Genomic DNA, 22,194 nt, shown 5'->3' with positions numbered 1-22,194 from the left:
ATATATTAAAGTATACTGTAGAATAGTAATTACGATTTGTTAGTGCATACTGTAGTATTCTTAGTATTAATGTAAAACTGTAGTAAATACAGTATTATTTAACAGTAAACTGTAATATATTGAAGTATACTGTGGAATAGTATTTATGCTTTGTTACTGTATACTGTAGTATTCTTAATTTGAATATGAATTGATTAACTGTAATAAATACTGTAGTATTCTATATTGACTAGGTTAAGTTTAAAAACAATAGTATCTAAGAAATCTAACTACACAATCCTGCTGTGTACCATTCGGCAGATCAAGAACCAATGGAAGCATAAAACCTGACACAATTAACAATAAACCAACGCAGAGAAAATGTCAAAAAGAGCCAGGTGGACTGTACAGCAGGAGGAGAAACTTGTGGAGTTATGGAGAGATAAAGAGTGCTTGTACAACGTGTCATCGCCACTGAATAAAATGCTTCAGCGTGTGTTCGTCCAGCCGTCGTTGAACGATGACATAAAATTAAGGAAGCGTTTGTTTGCGTGTGTCCAATTTTTAAAAGTCTTTAAACTTGTGCAGTCTGACATTGATGGAAACTGAGATGATACAGTGTGACATGGACTTAACTACGATCTTGTTCGCACAGTGTCAGGGGCGATTCCAGGATTTTATAAATGGGGGGGCACAGGGGGGACCAAGAACCAGTCAGGGGGGGGGGCAATCAAAAAATTCAAATGAAAATAAATACTGGTTTAGAAAATATTAAGCATGGTTCCCAAAATCTTGTGCAATGCCACATGTTCTAGATGGTATTCTTTTTTTTTTCATTAAACAACAGTTCTGTTCCAGAATAGTTACTTTAAATAAATTGTCATAATTTACTCATCCTAAAGTTATTTCAAACCTGTATGAGTTTTTCTTCGGCTGAACACAAAATAAAATATTTTGAAGAATCTTAGTAGCCAGAAAGTTGATGAACCCCATTGACTGCGTGTTATTTTGTACCTACATATGAAGTCAATGGGATCCATCAACTGATTTTGGTTACCAACATTCTTAACTGTTTTCTTTTTTGTGTTCAGCAGAAGAAAGAAACTCATACAGGTTTGAAACAAGTTTAGGTATATGACCATTTAAATTAAGTGAACTGTTCCTTTAAGTAGGCTATCTACATTGCGTGTAGCTGGTATTAGTTAACATTCTGACATTTCAGGATTTTGGGAAAATATTAGCCTACTTAAAAATTTGTTTTTCTACTTTGTCTGATCTGACATTCATTGTTTATTAGCCCATATTGTATTTTAACAAAACTGAATGCTATTTTTTTACATATTATCTGATATGTTGTCAGACAACAAAAAAGAGTTTAAGCTAGTGACTAAACACGACCCAATAACACATCGTGTTTAATCCAACCAGCTGTTACTTTATACTGCTAAAATCCTAATTTAAATGCGACATTGTCTGATACAATTTACATTGAAGAGCTGATACGAGGTGATTTTGGATTACCTGTGTGTCTCATGCAGGGTTGATCTTCTAATCTGATTGTGTTTATGAGCGCTTTTAATTTTAAATGCGAGTGATAGTTTTATTGTAGATCGCGTACAGCGCAGACAATTCAGTGCAAATTCAAAAATATCAGAGAATACTGTTAAGCGTGCGCGCGCATACCGCACCATAGGGAGGGAGAGAGAGAGCTCGTGCACAGAGAACTGGTGAGTGTGTGGGAAAACACTAACCTTTCGTTAAGTCATAATACTCGATCGACCGTCAGTAACATCTGTTGACTGTTAACTTTAACGTGGAAAGACAACGGAGGAACCCAGGTGAAAAACACCGCCAACTGTTAACTCCTTCACTCAGTGTCAGAGAGGCACTGTCGAGGTTCCGCACGCAGCAATGAGAAAGCGTGCACGCGCGAGAGAGAGAGGCGCTGCTGAGCGCTTGCAAAAGCACATGAAGCCGTTTTAAATAGTAAAATAAAATGTAAATGGTAATCATGGAAAATCTTTTTGATTTGTGCCAGTGTTGAGTCTGTGGCGGGGCGCCCTCCTTCTTCTCGTTTGCACGAGTCTCAAATCAAACAGTGATTGACAACTGGTCCAATTGTGCCGTGGGTGTCGTGGTGTCTCTTTCCTCCTGTTTTAAAAACGCGCAACTACTGTGCTCGCTTCGTCTTCGCGTTCGCGCGAGTCTCAAATCAAACAGTGATTGACAACTGGTCCAATGGTGTGGTGGGTGTCTGACAACTGGTCCAATGGTGTGGTGGGTGTCATGGTATCTCTTTCCTCCTGTTTTAAAAATGCGCAACTACTGTGCTCGCTTCGTCTTCGCGTTCGCGCGAGTCTCAAATCAAACAGTGATTGACAACTGGTCCAATGGTGTGGTGGGTGTCTGACAACTGGTCCAATGGTGTGGTGGGTGTCATGATATCTCTTTCCTCCTGTTTTAAAAATGCGCAACTACTGTGCTCGCTTCGTCTTCGCGTTCGCGGGAGTCTAAAATCAAACAGTGATTGACAGCTCTCTGGTCCAATGGTGCGGTGGGAATTTTCAGGTTGACAGTAAATCTAGCTGGCCCAATGAGATTGGAGGGGGGGCACCATGGGGGGCCAATCATATTCCAAGGGGAGCCGGTGCCACCCCATGCCCCCCCTCTAGACACGCCCCTGCACAGTGTGGCAAGCAACAATCCAAAGGACTATTTAAAATCACACATATACCGGGCTTTAGTTAAACACAGAACATGTTGTACCTTGCAACATTATGTACAGTGGCAAGAGAAAGTATATGAACCTTTGGGAATTGTATGGTTTTCTATATAAATTTGTCATAAAATGTGTTCTAATCTTCAGATAAATTTAGGGTAGGGTATTGAGAAACATAATGTGTCCAATATTCAAAATGGCAGTGGAAAAAGTAAGTAAACCTTTAGAATTAATAACTGGTTGACCCCCCCTTGGCAGCAATAACCTCAACCAGACACTTCCGGAACTCCTTTAGCTTTGTCTTTGGACATCTCATGTGTATGACCCTCTTCTGGTCAATCCATAGCATCTCCATTGGGTTGAGGTCCGGGCTCTTACTAAGCCAATCCAAAAGGTGAATTCTGTTCCTGAAGCCATTCTGTTGTGGACTTGCTCCTGTGTTTTGGGTCACTTTCCTGTTGCATCACCCACCTTTTACACAGTTTCAGCGGACGTACAGACATTCTCACATTATCCTGAAGAATTGTCTGATATACTTGGGAATTCATCTTCCACTCAATAATTACAAGCTGACCAGACCCTGATGCAGCAAAGCAGGCCCAAAGAGAAACCATTACCGTCTACAGCCGCGAGAGTCTGCTCTATGCTGCACCTGTATTTATGTAATTCAATGGATTCAGTGATGTGGAATGACTTCAGGACCTTTTTGAACTTGATTTGGCTTGTCGTGTTAATTTAGCCTATTCAGCCTCCCAGGTGTTCTGTATGCTATTGTGTAAATAACTGTTTATGTAACTTTAACATGAATGAACATTCAGCCTGCTGTTCTTTGCTATTTCTTAGTTTAATAACTTGCCTTTCCAGATTAAATGTTCGTTCTTTGGGTTGGATTTTGTGAAATATCCGGAAAATATGGTAGATCACATTTTATGACAAATTTATTCAGAAAACAATGAAATTCCAAAGGTTCACAATACTTTTTCTTGCCACTGTATGTGAACCTGTTTGTGAAAACACAGCTAAAGTCTTTTGTGGTGGTTTGGTGTTTTCTTTTTATAATATAATCATCTTACATTATACATTTTGTGAAAATATAACCTTGATATCTTTAATATTGACTGAGTAAGATCATGTCAAAGATAAAAAACAATGTAAAATCAATGACTTTAATGAAACTTTAATGCTCCTAAATAGATGATGAGACTTTAGCATGAATTTCACATACAGGGTCACGCATAAGATCTAGTTTCTGTCTCTTTACCATACAGCACCTGCCACAAGAAAATATTTTTGCTCTTCATGTTTTCTTTATGCAGAATTCACATATATGTATCATTACAAGATGGCGTTCTGGAGAAAAGGCACCATTAATTAACGTTATATGTTACATTTTTAATCAAAGTCGAAGTTAAAAGCTGCAGTCTGATGCCATTTGATGCTAGCTTTAATTTTGGTTTCACAACATCCACAGACCACAAAACCTTCCTGAGAACATTGATGTGTGCCATTTTGAGGATGCCAGAAAGCACTACTCTATGCCCATCTTTTGCACTATAGGGCTATAGAAATGGATCTGAATGGACTCTAATGTGATGGTTAGTCACAGAGAAAGTTTGGGCGTTAGAAAGCGTGTGGGCCGTAGTACCACTTTACAACATGAGGAGCATTATAGTAGCTCTCTGCCTGATGTGCCAACGATGGCTGCAACTGTGCAAAATCTGATGTAATTGCCTCAACACCAGCTCTATTAAAGCGACCATATTCCCTCATCTGGAATCCATCTCAGTGGATTCCAATTCTTTTTAGTAATGAAATTGCTTTCAGCAATGATAAAACATTCACATTTTGTGTCTCATCTATAGCGTTGGAAAATCCAACAATTTTTTTATTACTGATCGGCAAGTTAAAATCTACCATGTTCTCATAAATCACACCAAATCCATGCACATGTCTTTTTTACATTTTTGCCTAATACAGTTTTGTCTCTTAAATCGAGGGATACAAAAACTAAAATCGGTTTTGAATCCGCCTTCCTATAGAATCAAATGATCATATCTTGGGCATCATGACTACTACACTATGACTCAAACACATGCTTGTGTTTCCTATAAATTTCTATGTCTGATAAATAATTTCATCATTTCAGGTCAAAGACAGAAATCCATGCATACAGTATTCGCCTGCTGGTACCGGATGACCTTTACCAAACCTCTAGGAAATGCATAACACTGTTAAGCGCATGTTCTGCCCTGTTTGTTCATGCAGAAGCGTGCACGGCATCGCATTGTTATTTCAGGACGCCCATCCGTATTGGCTGAAGAGTTATGAGCAGGGGACACGAGAGGACCGAATTCACACATGGGCGAGAAAACAAGCGAGCTGTTAATGCACGTATAATTAAACAGTCCTCCACAGCAACTCCACACCGCGCCAAATAATTCTCCCAGGTTTGAAGGCTCGGTAGTGATGTCCAATTAATTGTTGCCAGCCGCATCTTTCTAGCTGTCAATGCATTCCTGTCTAATGAAGCTCATTTTAATAAACCTTTGGAAAAGGAGGGTTCGCGGATGAGAACTATACACACAACAACCAACACACTCATTAAGTGCATGTGAAGGAACCCTAATGTATTGGTTTCATCCAAATCAGTACACTGTGTGTTTACACCCTCGCTCCAGGTAGATCACAGTTTGTCAGAAGCGAGAGAAAAGAATTCATACAGAATGTCACACTGCTTGTTATAATAGAGCCAATCACAATATGTTTATTCATCAGCAGGGGGCAGTGAGGTAGTAACTTTAAAGCAAACAGCAGAAATTGAAGAGCATTGTATTGTTTGCTCTACTGTTTCACTATAGAACAATTATCAGTAGACTTCTGTTGAAGTTCAGATGAAGTTCAGTATTTAATAGGGCTGGTTTTTGTTTATAATGTTACTGCTGGCACTTCTTCCTTCATATGCATAGAAATGGACATGTATGTGATTTAGCATGTATGTGTACAAATCCTGAATGTAAGGGCATAACATATTTACACTGTCAGAAAAATATAACAGTACATCTTATGATGTTACAAACCTGTATATATATATATTTTTTTTTTTTTTTGATGAACACGAAAAAATATATTTTGAGGAATGTTTGCAACCAAACCATTCATAAGCCCCATTTACTTCCATATTAGGAAAAAATACTATGTGGCCCATGAACAGTTTGGTTACAAACATTCCTCAAAATATCTTCTTTTGTGTTTATCAGAATTCCAAAATTCCAATTTTGTGATAGACTTTAGATTCAGAGCGATCCTCAAAACATACAAAGAGTTTAAGGGGCTGTCCACACGGAGACGCGGATCACTGTATACGCATAAATTTGTTATCGTATTGGCGTTTCATCCACACGGATCCGGAGTTTTGGGAGACTGAATCCGCTATTTTTTGAAACCGGGTCCTAAAGTGGATAAATCTGAAACCGACACCCTTGCGGTTTCGTCTGTACAGCCAATCCGTATATTTTGTGAAGTGAAAACGTCATCACATCACGTGTCGGAAGCATCACACGTAACAGCAACAACAATAACGGCGGACTACGTGATTGTGTTCGTGCTACAGAAGCTACTAAAGCCTACTAGCTTTATTACAGCAAAATATATTGCTCCTATGCAATTGTGGTGACCAACAAGAGATAATGGACAACACCATACGTTGGTTATGCGCATGCTCAAAGTCTTCTTCTCCGTGTATAGTGTATATCTGTGGCAGAATTACAGCGCCCCATACTGGTCCGGCATATATACTACACCGCTTTCAGTCGGTTTCAGTGATTTCGTGTTTACGGATTATTTTTTTAGAGCAAGGGAAAAAAATGATCGGATAGGGAATGCACCGGCTTCGTGTGGACATAGCCTAAACTGTTTGCCCTAAGGGGATACTTCTGGGTTTAATAAGTTGGGTAAGAGTGCCACCTGGTGGATAATAGCAGAAATACGGATTGACAGAACAACTCATTTGCAGGGAAGCATTTTCTCTAAAAGGTCACGTTCTTTCTGCTCCCATTTTGTAAACCCTAGTTAGTGTGTAATGTTGCTATAATAGCATAAATAATAGCTGTAAAATTATAAAGCTCAAAGTTCACTGGCAGGCGATATATTTTCTTTAACAGAATTCGCCTTTCAAAGCCTACAGCGAACGGCTGGTTTGGAGTACAGTCCTCTACTTCCTGCTTTAATGATGTCACTAGAACAGTTTTTTGACTAAACTCCGCCCATGGGAATACGTCAGTCACCAGCTAAGCTAATGGAAAGCTAAGCTGCTATCAAATCACAACACACTAAACAAGGTACACAATCAGAACTCGGAAGGAGGGACTTCATAGAACAAGGAAGACATCAGCCCGTTTTAGGACAGTTAAAAGAGCGGTATACAGATAAGTAAGTTGTGTGAAAAATACCGCGTTTTTTTACACGTGAAACATGAACACATGTTATACTGCGCACTGTAAACACAATCAAAGCTTCAAAAACCCAGAAAGAACGGGACCTTTAATTGACGAGTTAAATCGTCAATGGCGGGGAAAGAGTTAAATACTTTAGCTTCAAATCCACTTAATCTCAACCCTAGGTCATTCAGAAATACCGGTTTGTTGGCAGATTCTATTAAGAGTCTGATCAAAAATGCTTATTTACAAGAAAACAAGTCAGACGCACTTAGAGGGTTTTGCATCTGAGCTCTTCATATATTGTTCAATTGTGATCTGCTGTTTCAGAAAAATCTGTGTTTCTCTATTCAAGTGGATAGGATTTTAGTTTTGCATGACTGAAATAACCTGGAAGCATTGCAAACATGTCCGCTTAGGCTGCTTTGCTCTAATATAAACAAATCCATTTTAAAGGGATACTCCAGCCAAATATCAAAATTATAAATTATATAATTAAAATATAAATATATAAAGAGTTTGGTTCCAAAACGCAATAAATCCATTTCGACAAATTTCGGTAAAAACGTGTCTTCTATACCAAGAAAGTGACAAGATGAAAACCAATATTTTCTGTTACAAACTTTCACATAGCATCTTTAGGTTATAAAAACATTAAAAAATCAAATCCATAACTTGATTTTCAAAGATTTATTATAAAAACTAATTCTTTTTTCCACAAAATGCAATAAATCCATGACATTTTTTTTCAAAATGCTAGAAATCTATTGAATCAAATGTGCATTCATCTTTGCCATTTTATATTCATTTAGTTGAACAGTTGTACACACTGATTAAAAAAATAAACATTAATGGCATTAAAAAAAACACTTACTTTGTCATATTAAGAACACTGTCATTTCTGCGGTTATACTTGACGTCGTCGCTTAGCATTTTTCACACCAATCAGCTGTAAAATGTTTTAGTCCTGCTCGATTTTCGTTGACTTTGAGTAAAATAATGGAAAGTTTTTCATAAGATCCCCTGGGGTCAATGTGTTAGCATGATGCTGTCGGGAGATAAGCCCCAGTCTACCGAGTGCCTCTCGCGGAAATTATTAGATGTTGATGGATTACGTTTCTTTCCCATTACAGAAAAACATCGCAGGTTTATCAGTGCAATTAAAGTATTATTTTGTTTTGTTTGTTGATCACGAAGTACAAAGTAGATGAGGAAAACTAGGACTCCGTGTACTCAGCACGCTGCCATTGTTTGTTTACATTGCGTGAATGGTGCGCCGTAATTTCTGGAGCGGATTTTTTGCGTTCTGTAAAAAAGGAGGAGTGGCGTTTATCGCATTTTGTGAAAAAAGGGAGAAAAGATGACAGAATAACACGGCGGATATTGGATTTTGTGTAAAATTAAGAATTTACTTTTAACTACTGACCTGATATAATACTGATTTTGGCAGTAACTTGCGTGCCGTTTATCGCGTTTTGCATCCAAACTCTTCATATAATTATATACAGTAGAAAACAGGGATCAGGGAACAACTTCTGACTTTAAACCCCCCAAAAGTGCATTCATCCTTCAAGAAGTAGTCCATGAGGCTCCAAGGGGTTAATAAAGGTCTTGGACTCACGCGATTCGCGAGAGTCACTGTGAAACGAACTTATGGCAATAGACGCTCACTATGCTAAAACTATCTTGTGAATTGTTTAAGTCCAATTTGGCTTTTATAAATTAGAGGTATGGTTATTTTCTTACAAAACGCATTGATTACCAGCAGAAGACCTTTATTAACCCCTTGGAGCCATGTGGATTACTTCTGTGAAGGATGGATGCACTTTTTGTGGGTGTAAATTCAAAAGTTGTTCTGATCCCTGATCCCTGTTTTCTACCATTATAAAGCTTGGAAGAGCAAGGACATTTACTAAAATAACTCCAAATGTGTTCATCTTATAAGATGATGGTTTTTGCTTGAGGGAGAGAAAATCATGGGGTCATTTAGATTTTTGTCTGGAATATCCCTTTAATACTTAAAAAAGCCATGTCCTACAATCACATATTAAAAACTTTCTAAGAAATCGTTCGAAAGGGTTTATTAATGTCATGCCCGTAACTTAAGAGTCCTCAAGGCAAATTTGTTCCCTATGAAGACAGGGACTCTTGTAAGAAATTTGTACTTTTTTAGTTCAAACTGATGGTTTGAATGTTGCATATTTCCCTCTAGTTGCTAGGCAACCATGCATCCCAAAATTATCCAAATTGCAATTAGCTACAGACCCTCAATGTGAGCAGAGCTTGATGATTCTTAGCCAAATTCATTCAAAAGTATTATTGACAAATATGATGTAAAATATCTTACTATGTCATCATTTACTCTGTTTATATAAGAAGCTAAGGTAGGGAAGCAGAAGGTAAACTATTGTGGCATGCAAGCTTTTCAATGCCACTTCACCGTGTCTGTCTTGGCGTCACGCTCCTATTCTCAAATCTTTTTATTCCATTTCACCACATTCTCTTTGTCGCCCCCACCTTTGAGCTCTTACACACACAGGTGCACACACTCATACACACATAGAGAGATGCCCCTTGCATTCATCAGGCAATAGAAGGGCTGAATGACAATGGCTTGGATGACGTGGTGTCCACTGAGGCAACATGCATTATGGAGGAAGTTTCTGTACAGAGAATGAGAGAGGTTCGGCGGGGACTGCATCCCTGAGCTGAAACACATGGCAAATGAAGAAGGATCCTGTGCACCCCTTTAAGTTTTGGCCTCATTTTATCTCAATGTGCTGTCATGCCAGCCTGCCAGCCGCGCCAATTCATTATCAGCTTCCCTGACATGCATATGGAATAATCACGTACTGTAATCCATTATTCCACAGATATATCTGCTGACTGAAAAGGGTCGGTTCATGGAAATGAGAACCTGGAAATGTTTTAACTCATTCATTTGCTCATAAAAAGATCAGAATCTGAGGTTTTGTCTTTTTGAAACAGATTAAAATGTCTTAGAATGAAAGCAATGTACGACTAAGCACTGGAGGGGAAACCAGTTGCATGTTAGAAACTAGATTTGCATTTTTTTCACGGTTGTATTAGCTTTTTAAATCAGCATAGAAATAGTGTTAACGTTTTGCACAGGCTTCGATTTTGTTTCTTTTTTAAATGAAATAACAAATTTTTAACATTCAAATGGAAATCAATTCGTGACCTTAATATTATATTTATTAAAAATTCTAAAGCTTACAAAAAACAAAAATGCAGAGAACAGCTTAGACTCATCCAGACCAGGGGTTTTCAACTTCATGATGTCAAGGACCCCCAAATATGATGAACCCTTTGTAATGGACCCCTTACCTAAAATATATATGAAGGTATGTTTTATGTATTGCAAATATAATTGGCTACACTTAGAGTAATGCTTCATTTCAATTAAACTTTGACAATACATATTGTTTCATAGCAGCTTTACAAGGATTACTGCCTTACTAACCCCGGTAAGTGAAATCCCAAGAAAAAAAAATAAGGGACAAAAGATACAAAGCAAATGCAGCATAAACTATATTGGCTTATATGTAGTAAGAAATGACTGATAAACATATACATCAAATAAAAATACCCTAAATATAACTTGTTTGTTTTCTCTAAAATGGTCTGGGGATCCCCCCAGAACCTGCAGCGGGTCCACGGACTAGTGCTATTCACGGGTCAACCTAAATCCAAAAACCCCAGGTCCGACCCGAGACCCGAGTGGGTTTTGGTTTAAAAGTTCACGTGTGCCTCGTACGGGTCGGGTATAATATTAGCGACCTCGGGTAATTTAAAATGAATGTGTTTGGCCGAATGGATTCAAGAAGACACAAACTATCTCACGTGTGTGCATCGCCAAGAGAGCTTGCATGGTTGTGTGGCTGGCAGTAGGTTAATTTTCGTTTAGCCAGACCTGTCAATCAATTTTAAATGCACACTGTAGCGGTTACCTTGGTATCATTGTCAGATAACAAATGAAAATAATGAAGCAGCGGGCCAAATTGGTTGCAATGCCACAAGGGTTTCTACGGCTTGGTCAGGTTTGACTCAATCTAATTTTGTTGGGTTTGTCTCCCCTACTGAAAAATCCAGCTAAGAACAGCATAAGCTGGTGAGCTGGTTTTAGCTGGTCCCCAGCTTGGTTTTAGCTGGTTTTGCTGGTGTAGGAAGCTGGTTTTGCTGGTGTAGCAAGCTGGTCTAGCTGTGTTTTGGTCACATTTTAAGCTGGTCTAGCTGGACTTAGCTGGTCTGATCAAAAATGCTTATTTACAAGAAAACAAGTCAGACGCACTTCATATATTGTTCAATTGTGATCTGCGATTTTAGAGAAATCTGTGCTTCTCTATTCAAGTGGATAGGATTTTAGTTTTGCATGTCTGAAATAACCGGGAAGCATTGCAAACATGTGTGCTTAGGCTGCTTTGCTCTAATATAAACAAATCCATTTTAAAGGTATACTCCAGCCAAATATCAAAATTATAGACTATATAATTAAAATATAAATATATGAAGAGTTTGGTTCCAAAACGCAATAAATCCATTTTGACAAATTTCGGTAAAAACGTGTTTTCTATACCAAGAAAGTGAAAACCACTATTTTATGTTACAAACTTTCCCATAGCATCTTTAGGTTATATTAGATGTTGATGGATTACGTTTCTTTCCCGTCACAGAAAAACATCACAGGTTTATCAATGCGATTAAAGTATTATTTTGTTTTGTTTGTTGATCACGAAGTACAAAGTAGATGAGGAAAACTAGGACTCAGTGCGCTGCTATTGTTTGTTTACATTGCGTGAATGGTGCGCTTTAATTTTTGGAGCAGATTTATTGCGTTCTGTAGAAAAGGAGGAGTGCCGTTTATCGCATTTTGGGAAAAAAAGGGAGAAAAGATGTGACTGATAAACATATACATCAAATAAAAATACCCTAAATATAACTTGTTTGTTTTCTCTAAAATGGTCTGGGGATCCCCCCAGAACCTGCAGCGGGTCCACGGACTAGTGCTATTCACGGGTCAACCTAAATCCAAAAACCCCAGGTCCGACCCGAGACCCGAGTGGGTTTTGGTTTAAAAGTTCACGTGTGCCTCGTACGGGTCGGGTATAATATTAGCGACCTCGGGTAATTTAAAATGAATGTGTTTGGCCGAATGGATTCAAGAAGACACAAACTATCTCACGTGTGTGCATCGCCAAGAGAGCTTGCATGGTTGTGTGGCTGGCAGTAGGTTAATTTTCGTTTAGCCAGACCTGTCAATCAATTTTAAATGCACACTGTAAGTGGTTACCTTGGTGTCATTGTCAGATAACAAATGAAAATAAATGGAGTAGCAGGCCAAATTGGTTTCTACGGTTTCTACGGCTTGGTCAGGTTTGACTCAATCTAATTTTGTTGGGTTTGTCTCCCCTACTGAAAAATCCAGCTAAGAACAGCATAAGCTGGTGAGCTGGTTTTAGCTGGTCCCCAGCTTGGTTTTAGCTGGTTTTGCTGGTGTAGGAAGCTGGTTTTGCTGGTGTAGCAAGCTGGTCTAGCTGTGTTTTGGTCACATTTTAAGCTGGTCTAGCTGGACTTAGCTGGTCATGCTGGAATACCAGCTGGCGCACCAGCTTTGTCAGGCTGGGAGGTCCAGCATAAACCATTTAGCTGGATTTTTCAGTAGGGTCAGGTCTTGTCTTTCTTAAAAAAAGATTTATGCACGTCAGGTTCGGGTAAGAAGTGATTCAGGTCATTTCAAGTCCAACATGATCTCACGGAAAGTTGTGTTATAGTCACGCAAAATTTGATCAATTTATTTGTGTCCATGGCACGAAATTCAGCTTTTTTCGTGCCTTGAGCACGAATGTCTTTTTCTTGACTCGCACTAATTTCTGTAAATAGTTTCTCGTGTCTGTGGCACGACTTTCTTTTTCGTGTCATTTTTATGTATTGTTTTCTCATTTTTTTATTACATTTTTAAATCATTATCGCTTAGGGTTAGGTTTGGGTTAGGATGTACTTTTATGCATTGGTTTCTAGTGTTTTTCTTCCGCTTTTAAAACTATTCTTGCCTGGAGTTGGGATTACAGTTGGAGTTTGGGTTACGATGTCTTAAAATGTAACAGAAAGTGATTCTAACCCTATTATTGTTTCAGTCTTGCACTTGGGTTCTGTTGTACGTTTCGTGACAAAAATAGGAAAAAACTATGAGAAAACAATACATAAAATGAAACAAAAAAAGTCGTGCAACGCATACGAAAAACTATTCATCGAAATTTGTGGGAGTGTCATAAAAAAGACATTCATGCTCAAGGCACGTAAAAAAGCTGAATTTCATGCCATGGACACGAACAAATTTTTACGTGACTATAACACAGCTTTCCGTGAGATCAGTCTGTTCGAGTCAGGTACATTTATTTGGACCCGAGAGGTCCAAATTTATTTGGAGAACTCTACCCTGGACCCCAGTTTAACACCTGTGCAGTAAGTGGAAATACGTTCTTCTTGATTTCATTTGAAGTCCATGTAAAAGTATTCAAAAGTGTTTATATTTGGGAAGCGCATGCAGAGTTTCTACTTTAGACAGAACTTTGGGTTACATAAATTCGGTTAATAAATAATAACACAGAAAACTACTCATTCAAACAAGTACAGGGAACATCCGAATCAAAGATGAAATTCATAAGATGTTGCAGATTCACTCATCACAGAAGTATCTGGAGATGCATCACAGTCAGACTCTTGCAGTACTTACCTCAGCAACTTAACATAATTCTTTGATTGGAGTCAAAAACCCTGCTGTCTTTCTTAATTGTATGGCTTTAGTAATAGAGGCCATGGCAAGTGTCCACTGTTTATCTGTGAATCTGAATATACTCTTTAGATGCCTTTTCATCTTATTCAAAGGAAAATATATAGCATACTTTGTGAAGTGCTTAATGGGCGGTTAAATAGTTCTGATGTTGAAAGGTATTTACGGATACATTCATATCCTTAAAACATTGGTTAACCCTAATAACACTCTCGTAATGGCTTTAATGTAACCATGTTGCACAAATTGCCACTTCAGAATTGTGAGTCTGAAACATAATACAGTTCTATTGAAAACCAATGGAAGATAAAGAAGAGCTCTATGTATTAATCTACAGAAGTAGTTTCATTTAATTTACCTTATTGTAGATTTGTTGTGCACATATTGCTATATTTTCCTGAGTGCTAAGTGTTGTAAACAGGATAAACTGTTTTTCATCCACCCTTTATATTGCTAGACAAGAACTGTTTAATACATTAAAGCTGTATGGCTTTTGTGTTGTGGCTTTTGGATATTTTTAATTAAAGAGAAGACTATTAAAAACTATTTAAATTAATAGATTTATATTTCTTCAGCTCAGCTTATAGAGAATGGTAAAAGGGCTAGAACATGGGTTCGAATCTTACAATGTTAGAAAAAACGATCAAACTTTTGGCGCTTTTCCATTGCATAGTACCCCACGGTTTGGTTTGGGTCAGGTTGGGTCAGCTCACCTCACTTTGGCTTGATTAGCTTTTCCATCGAGTTTAGTAACACTTTGGGGTGGGAGGGGTTATAGGTGTGTCATTATATTTGCGCTGCCTACTGCTGTGACATCATACACGTGAGAGCGTTGTTGTACATTCCCATACATTTATTTATTTCTCCGTCCGCCACAAAAATAAAGTTGACCACCACAAATAGATGTTTGCACATCGCGTTTATCACTACCTCTGTCTCACATGACAGTTTCTGTACAAACACCCGTGGCGTCCGTCGACGCGCTCTGCTGAGCCTCATTTAAGTTGCATTTAAGCATATATGCGGACGTGCACGACGCGAATGTGCCGCCACAAACTTCAAGTCTGGAACAAAAACTGTTATTGTGTTCCTGATTCTCAACCTGTGGATGTTTTTATTGATAAAAGGGAGTTTGGGAACTTACAGCAAAGCACAGATGACAACAGGTTTACTCGAGACAGCGCAAGCTAGCATGAAGGTAAAGCTAATCTTTTACATTATAGCGATGACTCTGGTAGTGATGATTTTCTCAGACCAATCAGTGATCTACAATGTTTTCGCGTCACATTTTGGTACCAGCTCGGCTTGCTTGGAACCCCGACCAAGGTGATACTAAAAAAAGTATTGGGTACTACGTACTCCACCGAGTGGAAAAGGGTACAGGCCCATTTTTTCCTGACAGTGCAGAGAGAACACATGGGTTGCTATAAATGTATACCTTAAATCACAAGTATTCACCAAATTCATAAAGCATATAAACTAGTACATTAATAATAGTGGCCATTTAGCTATGTATTAAGATGTTAGTTGCATGTTCACACCTCTAAAGTTAAATTTCCCAAAAAAACGATTCCTGAGATGTGACCTCTCTGAACTTCCTCCTCAAACTCGCCTAAAGCCAGAGCACTTTCTGTCTCTCCTAATTAAAGTCAGCCATAGTTTAAACTATAACACTACGAGCAGATACCCATCACGGCCTGCCCTCATTTTCTGAAACTGTGACTTTGCCCAAAGAACTGATGAAGACAATAATGAGTGAGAGTCAAAACCACAGACCGTAGCCAATCATGGGCTCTTTCCTAAGGGCAGTCAAGGCTATGTCAATGTCCACGAGCCCACATCCTCCTGCTTAACCCAGATCAGACAAACGCACTCCACAGGAGGTGGCCAATGGGGCTTAGGCAGCTCTGATGTTAGGAAGGGCAGTGGGGAGTCGTACTCTGATGAGACAAAAGAAAAGGAATAGGAAAGTGCAAAGGAAAAATAAATGGGAATCTGGCGAAAATCTGAGCCGCGGCTTTTCTGAGATCTTTTCTATTGCCTGTTCTTATTTAAATGCCTATTTCACTGGGAGGTCAGCTTTTTTCAAATAACAAGGATCACTTGATATAAATCTTTCTCTGGCTGTTTGAAGAATTCTTAATGTTATTGGAAGCTCCTTAAAAGTAAAAATGAAATGGCAGAGAAGGACAAAATTTGTCTGGTAGAGCGTGCGGTTTGCAAGATCAAACAACTGATAAAGCGCATAAATTGTTAGGTCATCAGTTACTGAGAATTTATGAAACTCCAGATATTATTCCGTGTTTCGGTTTTCAGTATGGCATCATTTAAAGCTGCAGTCCGGCTTTTTTCCTTTTCGTCACCATCTCTGTTCAAAATCTGCAATTGCAGCTATTCGCGGAATCATCAACTTTACGTGGGTAAAAAACGCGAATTAAATTGTTCGTTCATTTCAATGTCCACAGACCACAGGTGGGTTGACCAGTTGTAGGGTCACTATCAAGCAGAGGTTTTACTTTCTACTTAAAAGTATTTTTTTTCAAGTATTTGTATTTTATCCCATTCCAAAGCATATTATCATAATTTTTTGCTATATTACATTTGATAAATACAAGTTTTTGTTTTACATTTATTATTTAAGTACATTAACATATTTTTACTCAAGTAATGTAATTAGATATTAAATTAGTAAAAAAAATTAATATGCAATATCAAAGAATATACAGTAGGATTCTATGCTTTAGAATGTAGTGAAGTAATGTTTTTCTTAATACAAACAACCTAATAAAGTACAGATGCTTGGAAAATATGTAACTAATTTAACTAAGTATTGTCCACCTCTGCTATCAAGTCCAACTAAATTCAATTTAAGCTGATAATAGTCCGTTTTACTGGCGTTTTTCGCAGCAGCCGCCATGAAAACCAACCATTTTGTTGAATCATTTGCCACTCAACAGGGCGAGTTCCGGTGTGGTCACCTGGAAAAGTGACGTCAATGCATACCCTCCAGAGGCGTCATGCCCATTCAAACTAAGGGGGCACGTGCCCCCTTGTTTTTTTTTGAGCCAATGGATTTTGCATCCAACCTCAAAATCAAATAAGCGTCCATTAATCTGTTATTTGACTTTTAATCTATTTAATATGCACACTATTATACATTCTGTGCTGCATCCTTGTCACTTTTCGGAGATTTTCGCCATTTTGATAGTGTTTTGATCATGTTACCTTACTTTTATTCTGGCGGCAGCTGGTGCTGCAGTCAGCACAGTCGCAGGCGTCATCAGCGTCTGGGCGCGCTCACGAGCTCTCTCCTGTTGGCTTGCTGCTGCATTTGGCTATCTGAGGAATTAAAACGTGTTAGAAATGCTCACAACATTTCCAAACCCCAGTAAGGTAATGTGCAGTTAACCTCCTCTGTGTAGAAAATGTATGGTTTTAAATGTGACCGTCTCAACATTATATTAGTAGAGAGATTCATCTTATTGGCACAACGCAAAAGCTTGCCAGAGTTCACGCGGGCGCGAAATCTCACATGCTCACATATGGGGTAAAATTTAATGCAAAAATCCGTTCCTCTAATAATTTTATCTAAACATATATTTTTTAAATCATTATTGAACATTAAAATCAATCACGTGGCTATAGCTTATGTCATTTTCGTTGTTTATATACTTGGATTTAAAATTACATTAATTTTATATGATAATGCAGTTGTTGTGCAAAATGCATTAATGACACAATTAAACAAGCCATTAAGACTTAAATAAATAAAACATGCCGTTTCAGATGTAAATATGATGCAAATGTGTCATTATTCCGATTGAATAGTATTTGATATTAAAGTTAGTCATCACTTTTAGTTTGGAGGTTTTTGCATGAAAGCAGGGGTTTTCAGAATGTTAGAAATGTAAGTGCCATGGAAAAGACTGAAGCTCTATAATATTTCGTTTGATGTCTGTGTATGCACAAATTTCTGTGAGCTGTTGACACTGTGCCCCCTTAAAAAAAATTGGTGCATGACGCCCCTGATACCCTCTATACATTTAAATCACCTGTAACTTTCTGCTTGTCCATTTTCAGACTTAAGTGGTTATATGTTGATCGTCTCACTGTTCTGTCTCTTTTCAATTGTGAAACTTGGCAACCAAAAGTAATTGAAACTTTAAACATGACATCACTTTCACATTTGTTGTAGTCATTTCAGTGTAAAATAAACTGGCAAAGGAACAGATGACTTCATAACATAAGTATTTTCTTCGTGTTGGAATATATTACTCGTTCACAAGCTTGGCTCTTTTAGCTGGAGAAGGTCAAATAGTCATCCGTTCCTTTGTGATTCCCATTAACGGCACCTGGCTCTGGCACTTGTAGGGACATAAAATATAAATACTCATAAAAACTTCTCTGTTATGTCTGTATGTGTGGGAAGAACAAGTTGGCTGAAGACGTACCGATTGTTTAGTCATAAACACACAAATCTTTGAAAACAACGCTGGTTATGACTGTAAACTCTAACCAGACAGAACAATCGCTCCCAAGATTACAACTTATAATTGAAGTCTATTGTGAGGGCTTTTTGGCACTAAATTATGAGGCATCTGTGAATTCAATTGTTATAGAGGCTGTGTGTTCATTTCCAATATTATCTGTAACACATCATCTAACAGCTTCTAATATCACTATTTCAAAAGCATGCTTACTTGAAATGTTTTCCTGACCTTGATGAACAAATGCTTAGTTGTTTTGTGAAACATTTAAGTATACAATTATTTTTTTTCTTTACTGACAATTGAGTCTCATTTCATTGCCTACACGTTCGAAAGCTTATGTCCATGTATTGTGGATTACAGATATGTAAAGTGTTACCAATCAGTTTTCTTTAAATTATGTGAATTGAAGAAAGGTTTGACCACCATGTGGTGCCTCTAATGCTACTAAATTGAGCACTAATTTAAGAGCTTCCTGCTTGGTGCACCTGGTGTGTAGAAATGCAGACGCTAAGAAATAGACTTGGTGTCCTCTGGCCCTCTTTAAAGGGCAATGCGTAATTGCTACAGCTGACAGTCTGTTAGCGGCACAACAATTGAAAATGCCTTTATACAATAGCCACACTCCCACAGACCTCTGCTGATACCACATATGCTGTTAGTATGCACATCATTACAAAAAGTTTTTTATTATTATTGTTTGTGCATATACTTCTGCATCCTCAGCTGTTCTTCCGTAACAATTATACACCCCCATAATGTTTTTGATGGTCCCTGTGCAAATCAACCCTGGCTGGATACCAACCGTGTGCCCTTACCCATCAAGTGGATACGACTTGTTTGATGAATTTCTGTCAGTATAGAGAAGGACAAAACCATTTCAGTAGAGGTGGGACACATATCACCTTTATACTACCCACATAGGCTAGAGGAAACTTCTTGAATGTCAAACATTTTATGAGTGTTTTGGAACTGTGGGAACTTTTTATTAAACATATTTGTTAACTTTTTTGGTTATCTTTTGGTACTTTATGTAGCTACTTTTTACACATATATACACCCACCTAAAGGAAGACTTTCGCCTTCAAAACTGCCTTATTTCTACGTTGCATTGATTCAACAAGGTGCTGAAAGCATTCTTTAGAAATGTTGGCCCATATTGATAGGATAGAATCTTACAGTTGATGGAGATTTCTGGGATGCACATCCAGGGCACGAAGCTCCTGTTCCACCACATCCCAAAGATGCTCTATTGAGTTGAGATCTGGTGACTGTGGGGGCCATTTTAGTACAGTGGAGATTTCAATTTCATTGTCATGTTCAAGAAACCAATTTGAAATGATTCAAGCTTTGTGACATGGTGCATTATCATGCTGGAAGTACAGTAGTCATCAGAGGATGGGTACATGGTGGTCATAAAGGGATGGGCATGGTCAGAAACAATGCTCAGGTAGGCCGTGGCATTTAAACAATGCCCAATTGGCACTAAGGGGCCTAAAGTCTGCCAAGAAAACATCCCCCACACCATTACACCACCACCACCAGCACTGTGGTATCAAGGCATGATGGATCCATGTTCTCATTCTGTTTACGCCAAATTCTGACTCTATCATTTGAATGTCTCAACAGAATCGAGACTCATCAGACCAGGCAACATTTTTCCAGTCTTCAACTGTCCAATTTTGGTGAGCTCGTGCAAATTGTAGCCATTTTTGTCTATTTGTAGTGGAGATGAGTGGTACCCGGTGGGGTCTTCTGCTGTTGTAGCCCATCTGCCTCAAGGTTGTGCGTGTTGTGGCTTCACAAATGCTTTGCTGCATACCTTGGTTGTAACGAGTGGTTATTTCAGTTAAAGTTGCTTTTCTATCAGCTTGAATCAGTCGGCCCATTCTCCTCTGACCTCTAGCATCAACAAGGTATTTTTGCCCACAGGACTGCCGCATACTGGATGTTTTTCCCTTTTCACAACATTCTTTGTCAACTCTAGAAATGGTTGTGTGTGAAAATCCTAGTAACTGAGCAGATTGTAAAATACTCAGACTGGCCCCGTCTGGCACCAACAGCCATGGAGTTCAGGAGATTGTCTTGACAAGGACCACACCCCAAAATGCATTGATGTGTGTGTGTATTTGGACAAATAACAATAATCCCTCAGTGGTGTAGTTTCCTAAATTCCTAAACCAAATTTGTCCATATTGAAGAAACAAGGCTTCATTTGAAGAGTTTGGTTCCAAAACGCGATTAACGCCATTTAAAAAAATAGTTGCCACTAAAATCAGTATTGTATCAGGTCAGTATTAAAAAGTAAATTCTTATTTTACGCAAAAAACTGATATCCGCCGTGTTATTCTATCATCTTTTCTCCCTTTCTTTGTCATAGATTTATTGCATTTTGCAGTAAAAATAATACATTTTTAAAATAAATCTTTGAAAATCAAAATATGGATTTTCACATTTTTACCCAAATTAGTCAAAATGGATTTATTGTGTTTTGGAACCAAACTCTTCATTTGCTCTTCTGTCTAGAGCAGTGCGTCAGTGTCTTATAATTACATCTTTGTGTGAGTGTAATCCATAACGTAATCCATTTATGAACTATACCATGACTCAGAACAGGTAATTACAATCAGTATCCAAAAGTGAATCATAATCTGAGAAATCAAGTGATTTTTTTACCTGTGTCTAATTCTGGAATGGAATTTTTTTCTTTGGCCACATCCACACGAAGCCTGTTTTTTTCCCTTGTTTTAAAAAGTTTGTATGCCTCATCTCAAGAAACCTATCTGCGTACACACGAAGGCACTGAACCAATTGAAATCGATGTAGTGTACATGCCAGTTCAGTATGTGCCACTGTGATTCTGCCATAGAGATACACTAAAAACAGAAAAGAAGACATGGAGCATGCACAAAAACCTTGTTGTTGTCTTGTTTGATGCTCACTGTAGCAACATAAGAGGAGAACATTTAGCTTAAGTAAAGCTAATAGGCTCACTACCTTCTGCAACACGAATACAAGCATGCAGTCCACCGTTGTTATCGTTGCTATTACGTGATGTAGCTGTGACTGACTAGGGTCGAGACGTGAGGCGATGGCATCATTGTATCACAACATATAACGATTGGCTGTCATCTTCAGATTTAATCACTACTGTACATACAACATTTTTACGTATACAGCTTAACACGTCTCCGTGTGGACGGGCTCTTTAAAGGAGTCATGAAGAATTAGTTCCCACTTCAAAAAACCTGTTACTTTTATTTTTATAGTTTCAAAGGAAAATAAATATCACTTATTATCTATCATTTATACAATCTTCATATTTCTGTATGACTATGTCTACCCACAATTTCATTTGTTTTTGTTAGCTTGTGCGGTATCAGCAAAACTAAAACATAATACAAGATGAGCCTGTTTAATTTGATTGATGTATTCGAAAGATAACATTATTAAGTGTGCATGTTTACGTGAATGCTTCAAGCAGTCGCTCACCTCTATATTTTTGGTGCTCAGGAGAAAATGGCAGTTTGATGGATTGAGTTCATAATTGACTTCATCCACTAAGAGCGCTTGTAATTTTTTCACAACGAGAGCAGATGGGAGCGAATGATGAATTGAATATGTACCGAGGTCTTTTTGGAAACCTACTTGACATGCAGTTAGACATCATGATGTTTAAGGAATGTAATATAGAAATATCAATATGTAAAATATCATTTTTCTATGAACTATGAATCTGATACAATTTCATGCAAAACATTTTAC

Source organism: Misgurnus anguillicaudatus, chromosome 7 (assembly GCF_027580225.2).
Source record: "Misgurnus anguillicaudatus chromosome 7, ASM2758022v2, whole genome shotgun sequence".
NCBI classification, from domain to species: Eukaryota; Metazoa; Chordata; class Actinopteri; order Cypriniformes; family Cobitidae; genus Misgurnus; species Misgurnus anguillicaudatus.
Note: the sequence above shows the minus strand (reverse complement) of the source record.